This window comes from Rhinolophus hipposideros (assembly GCF_964194185.1).
Source record: "Rhinolophus hipposideros genome assembly, chromosome: 1".
Taxonomy (NCBI): domain Eukaryota; kingdom Metazoa; phylum Chordata; class Mammalia; order Chiroptera; family Rhinolophidae; genus Rhinolophus; species Rhinolophus hipposideros.
The window spans coordinates 25,145,289-25,166,000 of record NC_138047.1 but is presented as its reverse complement, the minus strand read 5'-3'; the positions used below and the strand labels follow the sequence as shown (position 1 = coordinate 25,166,000).

Genomic DNA, 20,712 nt, shown 5'->3' with positions numbered 1-20,712 from the left:
AAGTTGTTGTTCTTAACTACTGTGCTGTTAAGACTTACAGAATTAAGGAAGTCAGCTAATGGAAGAATCATTGTTGTATGTTTTTGAAAGTACGGCAGCTTAATATTTATTAATGAACTGAGCACCTAAGAGAAAAAAAAACGTCAAAGCATATGCTTTTCATTTTCTAGAAACAAAACTATATATTATTATAATTATATTGGAATTGCCCTGTACTAGCTACAAATTATAATACATTTTTTATATGAAATTATAGGAGGATACCATTTGGTCAAATACTGTTCTCCATGAGTTTATAGAAAAGAGCTTTCTGAATTTTAAATATATCTAAAAGAGATTGTACAGCTTCCCACAATCACTGAATCCCACAGCTCTTTGAGGTAGGAATTTCCTATTCAGACCTGTTCTGGTCAAGTAAGAGGCTGCTTTCTCTCTCATCCATTGAAATGTCTGTCTCTTTTTACAACACCAGAGGCCTTTAATTTATAAGCTGGATTTGTAAATTGATGGGGCCCAGCCTGGTTGGGCCTGTGGTGCATGTGGCTTACCTCCATGCCTGGAGGCCGGCTATTTGCTGCTCCGAGGGAGTTAATAAGAGCTTTGGTGACCTGGTTTGCCCATAGTTTATAGGCTCAAAGCTCGGTGATCTGAAGGAAAAAAAGAATGGAACAAAAAAGTCAAAGTTATGGTTGTAAACTAGAAGGGAAGTTAGAATTTTAAAACCAGCGTCAATATGGTGCAGACAAGAATTAGAAGTTAGGAAGAGCCTAAGAGGAGAGATTTTTAATTAGAACAACCCTCAAGACATTTGAAATTGTTATGATGATTTTAAATAGGCAACCCTTTGGCTTTAGAAAGAATCAAGGATTCGACTTTCTGTATGTAGTATATTAAATATAAACACATAGAAAATTTAAGAGGAAAAGGTAATCTTTTTATGTAAAGCCATTTTGATTTATGGCTTCCTGGCCTTTGAAAGCCTCCTTGCACCTTGATTAAATACATTGAGTGGTTTTAAAATTTAATAAAGTAATTTTTTTCTTTTTTTGCACAAGCAGGTATTTTTAATATAGCAATTAAGAATATCATTAGGAAGATTATTGAAAGTAGTGTGTACAATAAAGCTTGAAATTTCTAAGTAAAGAAAATGAGATTTTAGATCTCATTTGGGCACATTAAAAATAAAAGTAAACTTTTCATGTAATACTGAAATCAGCTATGTAATTGAAGAAACTTACTAAGATAATACTTCGTATGAATATATTTTCTATTTTGGTTTTTAAGACATTAATTTTATTTACAGAAGGAATACAAAAATACTTTTTTATTTTTTTGAAGAATGAAGCATGACAGATCAAAGTTCCCTTTGGCTACTACCTTCCCATCTTCCCAGAGGTCGTCATTTTACCATTAATTCTTCCAAATCATTTTCTGAATATTTATGTGCATATATTTTTTGCATAGAATAGATCTTTGTTTTGCACAGATGTTAAAAAAAATAACCCACAGAATGTATTGTTTGCTGGTTCATTTTAAATATGATCTTCCATTAAATGTTTTATTTCTGATACTTTAATAATGTTACTAATAGCAGCTGGCATTGAGTAGTTACTATGTGCTAGGCAAGATGTGTAGCATTTTTCATATAATTTAGTCTCATAATCTTCATAATAAGCTTCAGAGGTATGAACCTTGAGAAGGAATATATCTGCAAAGAAGGATTCCTTAGGGTTAATTGGGCCCAAAATCATAACCAGAGTCTAGCAGCCATTGCTAGCAGAGGCCTCCAATACATGCTGCATTTCAGGGAAAAGCCATAGACTGGGCTTCCAAGCCTCAGGCACTATGTTGCTGCTGTCTGAGCTGACCCTTGTAAGGGTGCTCCTGTTATCGCCTTTCAACCAACGGGCAGAGTCCTGCCCGTCCAATTGAAACTATGCAGCTATATCCTCGTTTGCATCTACACTGACCAATCAGAGCAGCTCCATAACAACCAATCAGAGTGTGTGAAGCTGACCAGTCAGAACTGTGTAATTTGGATTCCTCATTTGCATAAAAATGAACCAATCAGGAACCAGGGCAAGAACTTTCTCTATAAAAGACATCCTCCCCTTTGTCTTGGTGGAGTGCACTTTTGGTTTCCACTGGAGGCTGTATTTCCCCCATTTGCAAATTGTTCACCTGAATAAAGTTTCTCCTTTTACTGCATCCCAGATTGAGGACTCCTGTTGGCATTGAATTGGTGACAGTGACCTTTTATTGACAGACGTGAGTAAAATTAGTTGATTTAATATCAGTAAAATTCCGCCTTCATTATACCTCACATTTACATTAAAATACTAATGCCAGTAGTTTATTATCCTTTAATAAGATTACAAAACTAAAACATTTAGAATGATGTTTAAAAATTGATAAAAATGTAACTTTTAGTTGTGTTAGTTTTATTATGTGCGGTAAGCCTTTCTGTACCAAGTCCCTGAAGTGAGTATCTTTGCTAAGCCTGGGAATGTGAGAGTGACTTCTGCTCACCTTTTAGGGATGAAGAGGTGTATGTGTCATATCTGACTCATTCTAAATGGCGAACAGACAACCCCAGACATTTCCTTAGTAGTTAATGCTTTTAAAAGTCTACGCCTGTGATGATGTACTTGTTTTGGGGAATAGTTGTAGGATATATGACCTAGGAGGATCTTTTAAAAGTCTACGCCTGTGATGATGTACTTGTTTTGGGGAATAGTTGTAGGATATATGACCTAGGAGGATGGAGGTTTGTTTTTGAAAGATGTTTTTCATTGTGCCCTTAGTCAGACTGGGTATGAGGAAATAAAAGCTGCTGCAATGGGAACTCTGAGAATTTGTATGGGAATTGGTAGAAAGAGTGATATTAGGTGGGTTAAGAGAAAAAAAAAAGGCTGTGCTTATTATATGTACCTTGATTTTGGAGTTTGGGTGAAGATAATTTCAAAATTTCATAACAATGTTAAGAGCTTTAATAAATGGGATAGCTGCCAGAAAAGTTCAAATCTCTGTTCTGCTACTTAACTAGCTGGGTGATCTTGAAAAAGCCACTTTAAACTGTTTGAATCAAATAACATCCCCTTTATAAAGTTATGGGGTTGAAATTACATAAAGTATTTTATACATTGAGAAATGCTATATAAATGTGCCAATATTAGGTGATATTCTTGCTGTTTTCATTATCATAATTATAGTCAAGGCTGTCTGCAATATGCATCTTTTACTATTGCTTCTGTACTGAAGACTTAACCAGTTTGCTTCTATCCTTTATTACTTGAAAGAGAGTGTTATATTACTGCTCTGTTATTTTCAGAATAGAAAAAGAGGCCCATCGCCGAATCACTTAACACATATTGAAGGTGTAATATGTATCAATCAGCATTTCTTCACGCCTAATGTAAGAACTGAAAGTATCGTCTACAGTAACTCTCCAGGAGAGGAGATGCTGAAGGTCCCAACCTATATCATTTCATTGTCATCAATACATTAGTGTTCATAGACATTTTTGACCTTTTGGTCTTCAAGATAACAGTAAACAAATTTTAATATCTGTCTACTTAGAAAAGTATTTGTTAATAAATTTTGTTCTAGTGGGACACTGTTTGAAAAACCAATAAAAAGTATTTTGCTGTGGTTTCTTTTAGGTTATATAATACTTAAATTATTTTGAAGTCTCAAATAACATACAATGAGGGTATGAAGTTTTTATGCTTATCAGAACCAGACATGGGTTTAAAATGGTTAAGAAGCACTAAAACTAAGCTCTCATTTCCAGATGAGTAGAGTTCCATTGAGTTTCCATTTGGTGCACTCCATGCTGTAATGGGGAACTGATCCTTGCTTGGAAGCCCATGCAGAAGTCTGGTTTATTATTTGGAGTTTCTTTATCATTTTGCTCCCTCTCATTCTGCTAATGTTTTTCCTAATATAAATGTTATGGCAACTCAGAATCCATGGAAAGAGCAAGTACCGTTAACCTATTGCAGTCATGGGACTGCCTTCTGTGAGCCAGTGCTACAGAAATTAGACATCAGTTGTTTAGCTTTAAGGCAATTAGGAAGTCTACAATTGAAATCTCATTTGCCATTTGAGTGATGTGCCATTTATTATGTAAAAACACTATTGCTGTAGGCTGTTTCTTCAAGAAGATAGGTGTGCTTTGGAGGAGGCACTTTCCTGGAAAAATAATCCTTTGGTTTTATTGTTTCCTCTTCTTGATAGTTCTGAAAAGCTTACTTCTTTCACTTTTATTGGAGGTTTGCTTTGTCATCTCTGTACTCAGTTTCGTTTATTTCTTGACCTAGTCTTTGTGGCAAACCATTTCTACTCTGAAGTTATACCAATGGAAAAAGTTAAATCTTATTTCAAAGTGACCTATGAAATTCTATTCCATATTTTAAACATAACCCATTGGAAATATCACTTCTTTCTTCATTTTATTTTGCTATCCCAGTCATGCCCTTTATTATCTGAGGACCAGAGGATTCTTTTTGTTTTTGTTTTTTAATTAATCTCTCTCAAATTCATCTGTATATAGGAACTGAGCATTTCCCCTTTGCCGAGAGGCAGTTGTGGTAAGAGTAGCTTGTTTTCTGGAGATCCCAACCAGGGGTCTCTAAGGAGTCTCGGATCTGCACAGTCACATTTGCTTTTCCAAATTAGCAACTAGAAATATTTTAACTTACCTTGACTATAATTAAGTTACTCTTAAAGAAAAGTTCATAATCAGTTAAATTCTTTCAGCTTCTGGCTTATGATACTAAAGAAAGTTTTACATAGGGTAGATAAAGCCTGGAGTAAAATTTTCTGATTCGATTGCATATTATTTATTGTGGAAAGAATGTTTTCCCTCTAGACTGACTAGGAACAAGATGTTTAAACATAAGCCAGGGTGGAGACCTGTTTGTTTGGTCAGCTTCAGAGGAGCCACGTTTCCCTACTTATGATGAGTCTGCCAACTATTCTACCCCCCACCCCCACCTGATTCTCCAAGTTTCTTTGGAATTTTTACTTAGGGCTCTGTTGGATAAGAAAGTGATACAGTGCATATGCGGCAATGAAAAAGGCTAAAGGCAGTTTTCTGGAGCAACGTGATTTTATCCTGTCATTAGGAATTTATGCTGTGCTGTGAGAGTGTGTGTGTGTGTGTGTGTGTGTGTGTGTGTGTAAAATGTCTTTTTTTCCTTTTTTCTAGTCCCCCTCTCCAGTTGGCGTGTGTATTCGCATAGCTGGACTGCAGCAGGACTCCATTTATCACAGGCAGTGGGAGGAGGTATGGAGATATGAAAGGGTTACTGTTCACATTTCCTGTGTAATTCCCTCTGATCTTACTGCGCTGTAATTCCTTTCTTGATGTTAAACATTCCCAGGCTCTTATAACCTTCTAGCCAGCTTGCGCTGGCCAAGTTTGTCCCAGGTGATCGTGTAGGCAAACCTCCTGTTTTTAAAGACTAGAAATCGCTCCTTCCTCCATGAGATAGGCTAAATGGTCATTCCTTTGCAGTCCCAGAAGAAACTCCTTTGATTTAAGACAAAAACAGAGCAGTAACATATTAGTTTTAAAATTCAAATTTAGCAGCCGTTTGTTGTCAAATTATTTGTGTAGCTTTTTAAATTGATTTAATGAATTTTTAGTTAAATGAAAACCCAATGATCTATTAAAGATTACATTCTTCCTTCTAAAACCACACTTGAAGATTGGGCTCTGAGTCTAAAAAGGGTAAATGTTGACCCTACCATCTTTTACTTTTCTTAATAAGTGGATCGTTTTAAGTTGCTTCAGATGTGTAAAGCTGCTTAGTTGAAACATCAACATTTCTGCTTCAGTCCAGTGCAGAAGGTTGTAGTTGGGAATAGGGAGATACTCGTTATTTTCTATCTTTTCTCTGGTTTTGAAAGCATATAGCAGCTCATTTTTATTCCACAATTTTTAAAATATACATTTTTGTGGTTGGCGAAAGGTTTTCTATTTTTGCCTTTTTCCCTTCAGTTTTAAAAGAAAATGTTATGCTTCTGTGATGCATAAGAATGTGTCAACAGCTGATGATGCACTGCGAGGAACTGAATACCTGTGCTTGCACTGGCCTCGTCGCAGGTAATGAGCTTTTGTGTAGACACAGCTCTGGGCAAGTTTACCTTCATTGCTCAGAGCACATCTCTCTGTCCTCATTGAACAACCAGGGAACCTGAGGTTTTGGGGACAGACAGAAACAGCACAGTGTCTCTTTGCAGGAGTTTCTAGGATAATTTAAGTGTGCTGGTGTTTAGGCCAAAGTACACTATTTGCATTGCTTAAAGCAATGAGGTAAAATATTTTTTTTTCCATCTCACTTTAACCATGTGTAATATGGTTTCGCGTGGAAATGGGGAGATGCATTCTTAGATTGATTTTGTTTGCATCTGCTAGAGAGCCGACATGAATGGTTGATATTTCTCATTTACCTTTAGTTCCCCAATGACTAAACCAGTCTGTCACACAGTAAGCTTTCAGTGATGGTTTGTTGAATGAGTCAATGAATGAGACTGCCAATTACTGCTGTAGATTCTTGATTGATCCATATGGGGGTGACTATGTCCATATCTAAATCTGTTACTCTCGCCCTTCCTGTTAGTCTCTAACGGTAGGTCCTATTCATAGTTCTGTGTTATTAAACAGTTAATTCCCTCACAACATTTTGTGCCCAAGTCCTTAAGTGATGCACAACTGGCTGACCTAACCATGACACTACTGTCATAGAAAAGAGTGGCATTTAGTCGTAAGTTACTTTAGTTATAGATAGTCTATTAACATTTCCTGAAACCAATAAGCCGATTTTTTTTTCATAATGGAAAAACTCTTATATTTCCTCCCAGGGTTAATTATTCCTGGGACCATCATAAAGCATTATGAATAGTAATGTCAGTTAGTCAACAAATACTTAGAGAATGTTCATGTCAACAGCATGTGCCTGGAATTGTGGGTTCTTCAAAGATGTATGCGGCCCTGGTCCTGTCGCGTAAAGTCTAGACTTCTCAACAAGCAGGATTTGTACAGTAGTCAAGTTAAACAGCCACTGACTATACATTGATTACGGTTATGTGCTAAGTGAGAGATCTGAGCAAGAATCAAGTCACTTAGGGGAGGGAGAAATCATTTTGACTTGAATTAAAAAGTGGTGAGAGATTCCATAGAGGAAGCTTGAGTTGGGTATGAAATAAATAATTGGGGATTGGATTTAAAGGAGTGAGTCTATTTGACGTTTATAAATATGATAGTTATCACATGTCCTATTCCCAGCAGCAGTGAAGAAACAACAAAAAACTTAAGTATTTGGTGGAGATTTTTCTCCATTGGAGACTTATTTATTCTTTATTTTTTACTGAAGTGGAATTTCAGAACAGCTTCCACTGATGACATACAGCAGCTTTTTAAGGTAGCATAAGGATGCACTTCAGTAGGAAGTCCTCCCAAATTTCTCACCCAATTAAAATTTCAGCAGGAAGACAGGAAGAAGATATATTGAGATGTTAATCATTTATGACTACACTTTGGTAATAAGGCCCCATCCAACCTCAATGGCAAGTTTAACAGTGCTCACTGCTAAATTATATCTTGATTTGAAGTCTAACATATAAGGAGATAGATCCAAATTTCCTTTTTTTTTTATTGCACAGATATAGGTGGCTGTAGTCACTACAGGTAAATCTAACTTCACAATAATTTTTTTATTAACCTATTAAAGGTTCTTCTACAATAAAACAGTTATTAATATCCTAAACTACTTTAATCCATTTTTTTTGGTTTTATAAAGCAAATTAAAAAAAATGGATACAATTTATTTTGAGACCCTTTGATTATATTTACTTATTACTACAAGCAAATACTTGAGTGAGTTAAATTTTAGAACCAAACTTCTGCGTTTCGTTTTATTTTTTTACTTGTACAAAGGAAAAACAACACACCAAAAAAACGAAACCAGTTTTTTTTTTTTCCAACATAGTAAAGATAGATCTCAAGACAGTCTGCTGACTTTATTGTTTAGTCTTTTGACCAGTAGCAGATTTATGTGGTCCTGTGCATATTTCAGAACATCCTCATTTGTTCAACTGCATGACTTGCTGCCAGTGTAATAATGAAGAGGAAACTATAACCAGTGCTTATTTCCCCCACTGTATTTTTGTGACAATCCAGAGTCTTTCAAGATGTTACTAGGTGATCCATGATTTTAAAAATATGATGGTTAGTTAATTTTATAAAAAGTAGGAGCATCTCAGTGAATATTGGTATTTTATTTAACCCAGTATTTTCCAAATGTATTTGACTTTGAAAATGCCCACTCTCTGCCTCCCTCCCTCCCTTCTTTCTGACTTTCCTTCCTTTATTTTTTAAGAACGCTTATTAAAAACCTCCTATAGAGCAAGTTTCAGGAAGTGTCACTATAAAGTTTACATATACATACACATTATTTAGGTCTGTTGCTCATGTCCATTTTTCTCTTAATCTTTACCTTTTCTAGCGCAAAGGATGGACTATAGAAAGAAAAAGAATAATGTTAACATCTTGCTAGCTGTTCTGATGTTATGTTTAGTGGGGAAGAGGGTAACACTTCTATCTGAAACAAGATTTGAGATTTGTCTGAAGATTTCAAGAGTTCATACTGTCTGCATCTTCTATAGCTCTAGAAAAGAGTTGACCAAGCATAACAGAAATTACTTCTTGGGGGGAAGAGTAGTGTGGGTGGGAGGTAAAATGAGAGTTACATTTTAGTGTAACTACTTCTGTTTTATTTGAATTTTTTCATCCATGTACCTTCTTTTTGTAACCTAATAACAAAGAACAAATTACAAGGTCTAACTAGTTGAGGGAACCTCTACTTTATAAAAGGATTGCTTTCTCCAAGCTTTTATAAGTACCAACCTCTCTGGTGTTTTAATACTGACTTTGCTGGGGGTGAAAAAAAACAACCCAAAAAATTTAAACCATTTTTTCAGAAGTAAGTTTATTATATGAAGTAAGATAAATAGAATTAGATAAAATTAATTTCCCTTGCCCTGGCTACCACTGTGTCTTGTACATATTTTTATTGGTGCTCTCAATACACTAGGCCATCAGTCTCCATTTATATGCTAAGTGAGGAACTGTGTCTTATTTGTCTCTGTATCTTCAGCACCTAACTTTACACTGTGCCTGGTATCTAGTAGGCATTCAATAAATGCTTGTTGATGTGTGTGGGGGGAGGAGGGGAGATTAATTGCACTTATTCCTAGGGGAATATATTAGTTATTGTCACTTTCAAATCTAAAGAGGAATATATTCTTTTGAAAATATCTTTAAAATATAGTTTATTTTATTTTTGTATTTATTCATACCTGTCTTCTCTCAAAAAGTTTAAGATGGTATTCATTACTACACATAATATAAAATAAAATTTAAAATAAATGAATAAAATAACAAAGTTGGAAGACTTGGTTACTTCCCATTTTCAAAAGTCACTATAAAGTGACAGTAACCAAGACAATATGGCATCGGCATAAGGATAAGCATGTATATTAATAGAGAGGAATTGAGAGTCCAGAAATAAACCCTTACATTTTTGGTCCATTGATTTTTTTTTGTCTTAGCAAAGCTGCTAAGACTATTCAATAGAGAAAGGATTATCTTTTAAACTAAGGGTCCTAGGAAAATTGGGTATTCATATGCAAAAAAATGAACTTCCTCATAAAAATCAACCATACACAAAAATTAATTCAAAATTAATTATGGACCTAAACGTAAGAGCTAACATTGTAGAACATCTAAAGGAAAGCACAGAAGAAACTTCATGATCTTGAATTAGGCTAAGAGTTGTTAGATATAGCACCAAAAGCATGAGACGTAAGAGAAAAAAATTGATAAACTTGACTTCATTAAAATTAAAAACTTTTGTGCTTCAAAAGACACTGTTAAGAAATTGAAGACAAGCCACAGAGAAAATACTTGCAAATCATGTCTGATAACAGACTGTATCCAGAACATATAACAGCTCAATAATAAGAAAACAAGTAACCCAGTTAAAATATGAGCAAAAGAATTAAATAGACATTTCATCAAAAAGAGACATACAACTAATAAATAAGCACATGAAAATGTGCTCAACAGCATTAGTTATTAGGAAAACACACATTAAAAACACAGTGAGGTACTTCTCTACCCACTGGGATGCCTGTAGTCAAAAAAGACAGACAATGTCTAGTGTCTGGGATGTGGAGAAGCAGGAACTCTCATACATTGTTGATGGGAATGTAAAATGGTACCCCCATTTTGGAAAACACTTTGAACATCTCTTTAAAAATTAAACTAACTTACCATATGCATTAGTCAGGTGCTCCAGAAGAAACAGAACCAATAGCATGGGAATTGGCTCATGTGATTGTAGAGGCTGGGCAAGTCCAATATCTGATAAGCGAGGCCGGCAGGCTGGGTCTCAGGAAAGAAATGCAGTTTAAATCCAAAGCCAGCCTGCTGGGAAACCAGGAAGAGCTGATGTTGCAGGTGAAATCCACAGGCAGTCTCCTGGGGAATTCCTTTTGCTCAGAGAAGTTAGCCTTTTTTTCTGTTCAGGTCTTCAAATAATTGGATAAGGGGGCATTCTGCTCTATTCGAAGTCTACCGATGGTAAGTCTCATCCAAAAACACTTCCCCAGAATAATGTTTGACTAAGTATTTGGGTAATGGGCCCAACCAAGTTGACCTGTAAAATTAACCCAGCGATTCCACTTCTCAGAATCTACCCAAGAGACATGAAAACATATCCATGCAAAGACTTATATGTGATTGTTCATAGTAGCTTTATTCATAATAGATAAAAATGAGAAACAATCCAGATGTCCATCAACTGGTAAATGGAGAAACAAAATGTGGAATGTCTACACATTTAAATACCATTCAGCAATTGGAAAAAAAAAAAGGAAAATACTGACACATGCTATAACAAGGATGCACGTCAAGGATATGCTAAGTGAAGAAAGCCAAATTCAGAAGAATAAAAATGGTTTGGTGCCTGTCACATGAATTGTCTAGGCAGAGCAAATCAGAGCAGGTTTGGGGGTGGGAGTGGGGGTTGCATATGGACTCAAGGGGATTTTGAAGAGAGATGAGGATGTTCTAAAACTGGAATGTAGTGATGATTGCACACCTCTGTAAATTTACTAAAATATCATTTCACTGCATACTTGTAACAGATAAATCTTATGGTATGTAAATTGTACCGCAATAATGTAAAAAAAAATACCGAAGGATGATAAAAATTGGACAAATGGACTAAGAGTGGGACACACAGTGCGTCTCATAAAAGCTCCATATTTGCTCGAGGTTGGGTCACAAATTTTGCTCTAAACTCTCTAATGAGAGCTCTTATGAGATGTGTTTTCTAGTTTTCACAAGATCAAAATCTATTAGCGTTTTAGGAGAAGCCTAATAATTATAATTCAAAGAAAAATATATCCTTTTCGTCATAGTGCAACATACTCAACTCTGTCCTCGGCATCCTCCTTGTAAGACATGGCTGAAGACTCTTCTCCAGACCTGTTTTTAAACTTCCCTTTAGTACTGTCTAGTGGCTTAACATCTAAGGCGGTTTACTAAACAGTTCTGCTGGGTGAATATGCAGGAGAGCTGTAAGAGGACAAAGCCAGAAATGCTGTTCTTTGGTTGGTATGTCTTAATCCCGACATGCAGTTTTGGGAATAATGAATGGCTGGACTAAATAGACGTGCAGCAGTCCTGCAGAAGATTTTGGTAAAAACTGAGTAACGGTAAGATCGGCCTTTTTGCTTCCTGACAAGTACCAGCAGTGTAGTTATTCTTAGTTACAGGTTAGATATGGAGACTTCTGCTTTAATTGTCAGCTAGCTTGGGTATAGGATTGGCATCCTCTTGGGAAAGTTGGGGAGCCCGAGGACAAAATGCATTTGAATAGACTCTCTACCACCTCTCCGTAGAGGCAGCCTGAAGAAATATGTGCTAATAGGTTGTGATTCTCCCCCAGAAATAATTTTGGCTATCTCCAGTGCTTAGACCAAGGGATCATTCAGGCTCCAAAGACAGTAGAACATGACCATGGGCATTAGCTTGTAATGGTGTGTTTTTCGTTGTAAATTTCCACAAGTGTTACATGCCTATAGTAAACATTTCTAACAATTGAATTCATAGGTCAAGTATAGAATATGTAGAATAAAAAATTAAAGTCTCTCTATCCTCTTTTTTGCTATTTTCCTATTGATGTATATTTAAATTGTTTCCAGTATTTAACTGTTAAAACGCTGCAGTAAATACACTGGTGTCAGACAGGCACTCCCTCCATTTAAAAAAGATGTAAGCGTGCATGTACACACATATACCACATTACATATACATATGCCTGTGTATGCACAACACACCACATACACACACATATATAAAATCCATTAACAACTGTTACCTATTGTGTACTTCATAATTTATCTTAATAAACCAATATTTGTTTACATTATGTTTTATAATCACTGTTTTAGACTTCCACAAATAATCTATATTTGTAATACTGGTCTTGCTTCAATCATGAGAAAGCATCTAAGTAACAATCTATTAAATGCACTAAACCTGAGCATGAATCTTTTGGCTTAATTATGTATGTATGATATTTAATAAGAAAATGGTTGGTTTTAGTTATAATAACTTAATTGAAGCTTCCTGTGTTCAAAAAGTAGTTTGTTTTATAATATTTCTGAGAAAGTTGGTCTTTTTATCTCTAAGAAATAGTTTTACCTTGTAATGAACTATTCAAGTTACTTCTGAATTATATATAGGTTTAGGCTACTGCTTACAATTGGGTTGTAGAAAGTGGTGACAGGGCAGTGTGGCCCCTGCAGCAACTTAAAAAAAGATAACTTACAAAAATTGTTGTAGTAATGTATTATTACATAATAAATTTCCCCAACATTGAAGTGATTTCAAACAACTGCTTTATATAGCTCATGATTCTGTGGATTGGGAATTAAGGCAGGTCTCAGCTGAGTGATATTTCTGTTCTATGTTGCATTGAATGAGATCACTGGATGGTATTCAACTGGTGGAGGGAGTGCTCTGGAGGATACAAGATATCTTTACACATATACGTATATGGTTCCTGGGCAAAGGTGGAAAACTAGGTTCACGTGACCTTTGCAATATGGTAGTATCAGGGTAGTCAGACTTCTAATACTTAGTCTTGGGGCTTCTAGAGAGAATTTTCCAGGAGATGGGAAGTGGCAGATGCCAATGTCTTAGGCCTAAAATTGGAAACTGGCACCACATCATTTCTACTATGTTATGTTGGACAAAGCAGTCCCAGAACCCTCCCAGTTTCCATGAGAGGGAACATGGGCATGACCTTCTAATGGAAGAGGTATTAGAGAATCTGTGACCATCTTAGTCTACCACAGTCCACCTCTGGCCACAAATGGTTCACATTCCTCCTCTATTCAAAATACATTAACCACCTTCCAAGATATCCAAAATTCTCATCCAACAATGGCTTTAGCTTCAAAGTTAAGGTCCAGGATCTTGTCATTTAAATGAGGTCCAGATATGTAGGAAGCTACACAGTACAGTTCCTCTCAAGAGACTAATTATTTAGTCAACATACAATGGAGAAGCAGGCATAGAATAACTGCAGTAAACACTTTCATTCAAAAATAGAGAACTAGGCACATAGCTTTTACTGCTCTGTAATAATTTTGAAATTATCATGTTGTCAGTTCCTTCATTAGGGCCATTCCTACTCCCTGGCAGTGATTATTCATAGCTCCTGGCTTCACCTTATCAATTCTGAGTCATCCTTCTTTTTCTATGAGAAATGGTTCATGTTTTCAACTGGGGAGCTTTTCCTGCCTTGTTTCCTGCTTATAGAAGATTAAAAGTCCGAAAGCCTCTTTTAATTTTGTGGTCTCTCTGCTCCTTTCAGTCCAATCTGACATAATTCTTTTAAAGACTTGGTCAGATGCCTGTGTATCAAAATGAAATACACTCCATTAGACAGAAGCCATACCCGTATTTGTTTTTGAGAAAAGCATTTTTCCCCCTACTTCAGACTGAGAGAAGGTATTACAAGACAATACCCATAAGTCTCTTAGAAGCTTTCCTGTTTGAAAGAGTCCAAAAGGCACACCCTCAAGATTCCTTAGAGGTGTTTTATCTAGAAGAGTCTAAGAGGCACACTCTTAAAACTCTTAGAACTTTACTAGATAATACTTTAGTTTTGCAGTCTCACCAACAGTGTTTTACAGCCATACTCTAGAGATTTTTATCATGAAACCATGCTTTATTGATAGAGCCCTAGATGTGGTGTTGTGTGTAGAGAAAGGGGATGAGAAACTGTTTTCTTTTTTAAAAGAGCAATATCTGGCTCCTTTATATTTACTCTGAATTCTGCTTGAGCATGAAACAGTTCTTCTATTAGCTCATTTTCCTCTGTGCATGTCTCATCATACATGGGTAAAGAAGACTACAACACTTTTAACATTCTGCCTAGAAATCTCCTTAGCCAAATCTACAACTGTATTGGACACATTTTCTCTTTTCTATGTTATGCAAGGAATACTGTTGCAAACAGTAAACTTTCCACCACTGTGTAAGAGGAGTTGTCATTTCTCCATCTGTTAACATTTTTACTAATGTCCTTCAAGCTGTCATTGGCAGTCTTCTTGAGGCTCTTCCAGCTTCTGCTTACCACCTGGTCCCAAAGCCAGTGCCACATGTTTTAAGATTTTTATTACAGAACCCCACTTCGATGTGCCAGAATGTGTTATGTTTATGTAATTCTGTAACAAATTACATAAAAAACTTATCATCTTAAAACAACAACCATTTTATTGTAATTCACAATTTGTGGGTCAGTGAAAAGGGCAGGCTCAGAGAGTGGTTATTGTTCTCTGTAGCATCAGCTGAGGTTAGTTGCTGACATTCATCTGGAGAATGGGCTGGTTTGGACTGTCCAATACAGCTTTACTCACATTTCTGGTACTTTGACAAGGATCACTAAAAGCTAATCTTAGCTGGGAGTGCCAACACCTAGATTCTTCAATATGAGTTTTATCATAGTTAGACTGATGACAATAGCACAAAAGACAGCAGGGAGGAAATAAATATATTCCACTGTAAAATTCTTATGTTGTATATGAAATGGCATGATACTATTAGAAGTTAGATTGTGATGTTAAGGGTCTATATTTTAAACACCAAAGCAATCACCAAAACTGCAAAAGAAATAGGTATATCTAATAAGCCAATGTTGGAGATAAAATGAAGTACAAAAAATAAAAAATAAATTTAAAAATTCAATCCAAGTCAAGAAATAAAGAGAAAACAAAGAACAGATAGGAACAAATAGAAAATAAGATGGTTAATTCAAATTTAACCATACACATGATTATATTAACTGTAAATGGTCTAAATTCTCTAATAGCAGAGATTATCAGCCTAGATAAAAAACCAAGACCTACTAGCTACGTACTGTCTATAAGAAATCCTCTTCAAATATGAACACACAGGTTAAAAGTAAAAGGATTAAAAAAGATATACCTTGCAAACACTAATCATTAAGAGAAATAGAGTGGTGAGAAATCCAAGATGGTGGAGTACACAAACTCTGTGTCTGCTTCCTTCTGTGAACACATTAAAATTACAGCTAAATTATAGAACTATCAACTTGGAGAACCATCTGAAGTCTAACTGAGCAAAAGTTTTATAACTGAGAATATAAAGAAGAAGCCACATAGAGACTGGTAGGAGGGGAGGAGATATCTAACAGACTGGCCCAATACCTCCATGTGGCGGTTGAGAATCAGGAGGGATATCTAGCCGCAAAGGTTTTCCCCACAGGACTGAAGGACCCAGGCTCCCCAGACCAGAGTACTGCTGCCAGGAAGAGGAGCCCCCACAACGTGGCTATGAAAAACAGTGTGGATTCCGACCATCCAGATGAGAGGGTAGGCTTCAGATGTCCTTTTAAAGGGCCCACACACAGACTCACTTGCAAGCACTCACCCTGGGCTCCAGTGGAGAGACAGTGACTCGGGGGACATTGGCAGAATACGGGGGACAGATTGAGGTTTGTGGCTGTGGAGCGAAGGCTGGAGGACAGTCACCATTTTCCTTGTGTGGGGTCTTGTTCCTGTGCAGCTGGCCGGCACACACCATCTTTGCTGTGTTGGCCCCACATGGCCAAATCTGAATCTGAATTGGTCTGGTGGGCTCTGCTGGGACCCTGCCCTACCCAACTTCCCCAATGCCTGAGGCACTTTCTCGGTGAACAGCCAAATCCGCCCATAATCCACTCTTTCTTGAAAAACTATCATAATCTGTGTGCTCCAGGTGAGCAACAACTGGCCTCACTGTGCTCTGAGACTTTCACTAAGTAGCACCAGGCTCAGCTCTAACACCACACCAGAATCTACATTAACCTGGCGACCACAACTCTTCCCACTCTAGAGACTCTGAGAGCCTGCCTCACCCAACTTGCATACCGCACGAGGCTTTAACAGTGGCTGAACATTAAGGGAGATGGCAGTGGACAGCAGGCATCAGGGTGTCCTGGCATTTTGCAGAGCTACCCTAGGCCTGGTACTGGTGGCAGATATCCTACTGTGTTTCCCCGAAAATAAGACCTAGCCGCATCATCAGCTCTAATGAGTCTTTTTGGGCAAAAATTAATATAAGACCCGGTCTTATTTTAATATAAGACTGGGTCTGTAATGTAATGTAATGTAATGTAATATAATATAATATAATATAATATAATATAATATAAAAGACTGGGTCATACTAATTTTTGCTCCAAAAGATGCATTAGAGCTGATGGTCCAGTTAGGTCTTGTTTTCGGGGAAACACAATAGCTTCATAGTGTGGCTTTTCCCATGTGCCTCCAGGTTTAGCACAGGCAGCGGACAACTGTGGAGCGCTTTGTAGCTCCTACCAGTGACCGGCTGGTCACAGGTAGTGACTGACCTGGACATGCACCAGAGCCCCTTCCAAGAGGGTCCAGAACCATAAACTTGGAGGTTGGCTTTAGACCACAGCAGAGCACTGCCCAATTAACCCTACAAGCAGCACCCCTTAATAGACACTAGAGGCTTCTGGAGCAAATCCCACTCAGTGGGGTTAGACACCCTCACAGCAGCCTGTAAGCTGTGGACATGGCCAAACCCAACAGACAATCAGTCTGAGAAGCAATCCCATGCACTGACTTACCAATAGCAATTAAGGCTAAGCTACGCATATAATAGGAGGGTGCACACAACCCACAGAAGGGACACTCATGGAGCACCTGGAGTAGGTGACCAGGGTGTCTGTACCAGCACACCTACTACATAAGGCCACCTAGCCAAGATTGGGAGACATAGCAGATCTATCTAATACATAGAAAGAAACACAGAGATGCAGCCAAAATGAGGAAATAAAGAAATATTTCCCCAAATGAAAGAACAGGAGAAAACTCCAGAGAAAAAACTAAACAAAATGGAGGCAAGCAACCTACCAGATACAGAGTTCAAAACAATGATTATAAAGATGCTCAAGACACTTAGAATTTCAACAGAGTGGCAAGCATAAAAAAGGACATAGAAACCAGAAAAAAAGAACCAGTCAGAAGTGAAGAATACAATAACTGAAATGAAGAACGCACTAGAAAGAATCACCAGCAGACTGGATGAAGCAGAGGATCGAATCAGAGATTTGGAAGAAAAGGTAGGTGAAAACACCCAAGCAGAACAGCAAACAGAAAAAGCAATGAAAAAAAAATGAGGACATTTCTAGAGACCTCTGGGATAACATGAAGCATAACAACGTTCACATCATAGGGGTACCAGAAAGAGAAGTGAGCGAGCAAGGGATTGAGAAGTTATTTGAAGAAATAATGATGTAAAACTTCCATTACCTGGTGAAGGAAATAGAAATACAAGCCCAAGAAGCTCAGGGAGTCTCAAGAGGAACCCAAACAGGCCGTCACCAAGACACATTATGATTAAAATGGCAAAGGTTAAAGACAAAGAATCTTAAAAGCAGCAAGAGAAAGGCAACTAGTACCTTAATGAGGGAGTTACCATGAGATTGTCAGCTGATTTCTCAGCAGAAACTTTGCAGACCAAAAGAGATTGGCAGGAAATATTCAATGTGATGAAAGCAATGACTTACAACCAAGGTCACTGTAACCCACAAGGCTATCTTTTCAAATTGAAAGACAGATAAAGTTTCCTAGACAAGAAAAAGCTGAAGGAATTCATCACCACCAAATGAGTGTTACAAGGAATGTGAGAGGGATTTCTTTAAGACAGAAAAAGAAAAAAAATTATGAATAATTAAATGAAAATAGCTACGTATCTAACAACAGTTACTTTCAATGTAAATGGATTACATACTTTAATCAAAAGACATGGGAGAGCTGAATGATAATAAAACAAAACCCTTACATATGCTGCTTACCAGAGACTCACTTCAGATTGAAAGACACACACAGATAGAAAGTAAAGGGGTGGAAAAAATATTTCATGAAAATGGAAATTAAAAAATGTGCTGGGGTAGCAATACTTATACCAGACAAAATATTCTTTAAAACAAAGGTTATAATAAGAGACAAAGAACTATTAATCCCATTTATGGGTATTTATTCCAAAAAAACCCAAAACTCTACTTCAAAATGATGTGTACATCCATATGTTTATTACAGCATTGTTTACAATGGCCAAGATGTGGAGGTAGCCTGGGTGTCTGTTGAAGGGAGAATGGATAAAGAGTAGGATATATATAATATGTAAACATATGTATGAATATATATATTGCTCGACCAGGGAAGGGAATGGGTTCTTGCCATATGTGGTGGCATGAATGGCCTGGAGGGCCTTGTGTTCAGTGGAATATCAGACAGAGAAAAACAGAGGCAATGTGATTATACTTACATATAGAATATAAATAGCAAAATAAAATACAGAAACAAACTCTAGATACAGAAAACATTTTCATGGTTGCCAGATGGGAGAGGGGTTGGGAGTGTGGGTGAAAAAAAGGGAAGGGATTAAGAAATACAAATTGGTTGTTAAAAAGTAGTTATGGATATGTAGAGTATAGCATAAGGAATATAGTCAATAATATTGTAATAATTATGTATGGTGTCAGATGGGTACTAGATTTCTTGGGATGATAGATGGGAGGAGGTTGGAGGGCAGGGTGAAAAAGATGAAGGCATTAGGAAGTACAAATTGATAGTAACAACATAGTCATGGTGTTGAAAAGAATGCATGGTGAATATAGTCAATGATATGGAAATAACTATGTATAGTGCCAGGTGGGTACTAGACTAGTCAGGGGGGGTCACTTCTTAAATTGTACGAATGTCTAACCACTATGCTGTACACCTAAAATTAATATAAAATAATATTGACTGTCACCTGTAATTGAAAATGTAAAATAGGTGGGAAAAGGTGAAGGGGAATAAGATCTCCAGATTTCTAGGTATAAAACAAGTAAGTTTTGGGGATGTAAATATGGCATAAGTCATATATAGTCAATAATACTGTGTTAGCATGGTATGGTGTCAGATGATTGCTGGACTTATCAGGGGGATCACTTCTTGAGTTATATAAATGTTGAATAACTATGGTGGACCGCTGAAACTAATATAATGTTGTATGTTAGCTATATTTTTAATAAAAATCTTTTAAAAATAAAATAAAATATTACATGAGAATGGTGGTGGCAGGAGGGCAAAAGAAATGAATGGGGTGAAAAAAAGAGAAAACTGGAGTGGCTACCTTAATATCCAACAAACTAGGTTTCAGAATGGAATTTTATTAGCGATTATTGATTAATGAGAGATTTCATAATGATAAAAGAATCAATCAAAAAGGCATAATCATAAATGTCTGTGAGCCCAGTAATAGAGCTTCAAAATTCTTGAAGCAGGTAAGCCGGGGACTTCTGGGGAGATGGTGGAGTAGGGAAATGCTGTGCTCACCTCCTCTCACAGCCACATCAAAATTACAGCTAAACTACAAAACAACCATCATTGAGAACTGCCTGAGGACTAATTGAACAGAAATCCTATAACTAAGAATATACAAAAGAAGTCACATTGAGACTGGTAGGAGGGGCGGAGATGCAGAAACAGCTAGCCCCACACCCATGTGTGGTACTTAAAAACTGTGAGGGATATTTCAGCTGCAGAAGTCTCCCGTGAAGAGTGAGGGGTCCCGGCCCCATACCACTCGCCTCAACCCAAGGTTCCAGTGCCAGAAAGAGAGTTCTGCTTGACTTCTGGCTGTGAAAGTCAGTGGGCATTGTGGCTGAGTGAGACAAAGAGCTGCTGGAGTCTCAGGCATTCCTCTTCCAGGGTCCATGGACTTACTCACTGAAGGACCCACTCAGCTCCAGCTCTGGGGCAGCAGCGGGAAAGGTGCCAGGGGCATGTAGGACAGAACTGAATTGTCTGGCTTCAGGGCAAGTGCTGGAAGGGCAGGTTTTCTCCCAGAAAGAAGTGCTGGCAGAAGTTATTGTTTCTTTGTTTAGTCCTCCACTCACCCAGCCTGCAGATGCAGGCAGGCTCCAAGCTGGAGTCTCCACCAACCTGGCTAACATTGTCCTCCACTGGTGATTCCTGAGACTCTTCCCCACCCAACTTGTGGGGCCACCGAAGCCACTTCTTTTGGCTTTTCCATACAAATGGCCT

The 20,712-nt window shown here is 37.3% G+C and overlaps 1 protein-coding gene across 9 annotated transcripts in view; it reads left to right on the top strand.

The window, feature by feature from the left end:
• The window catches only part of ZNF438 (zinc finger protein 438), a 180,013-nt gene that overhangs the window by 61,758 nt on the left and 97,543 nt on the right, over window positions 1-20,712 (top strand). For 2 of the 9 annotated variants that reach the window (XM_081049833.1, XM_081049836.1), the window contains one exon: window positions 5,213-5,290. The exons of 6 other annotated variants lie outside the window; for them this stretch is intronic. The gene's annotated coding sequence lies outside the window, so the exon portion shown is untranslated. Of the gene's footprint in view, window positions 1-2,220; window positions 2,269-5,212; window positions 5,291-20,712 lie in introns of those variants that run through there. One more of the 9 variants, XM_081049829.1, reaches the window with a different exon arrangement.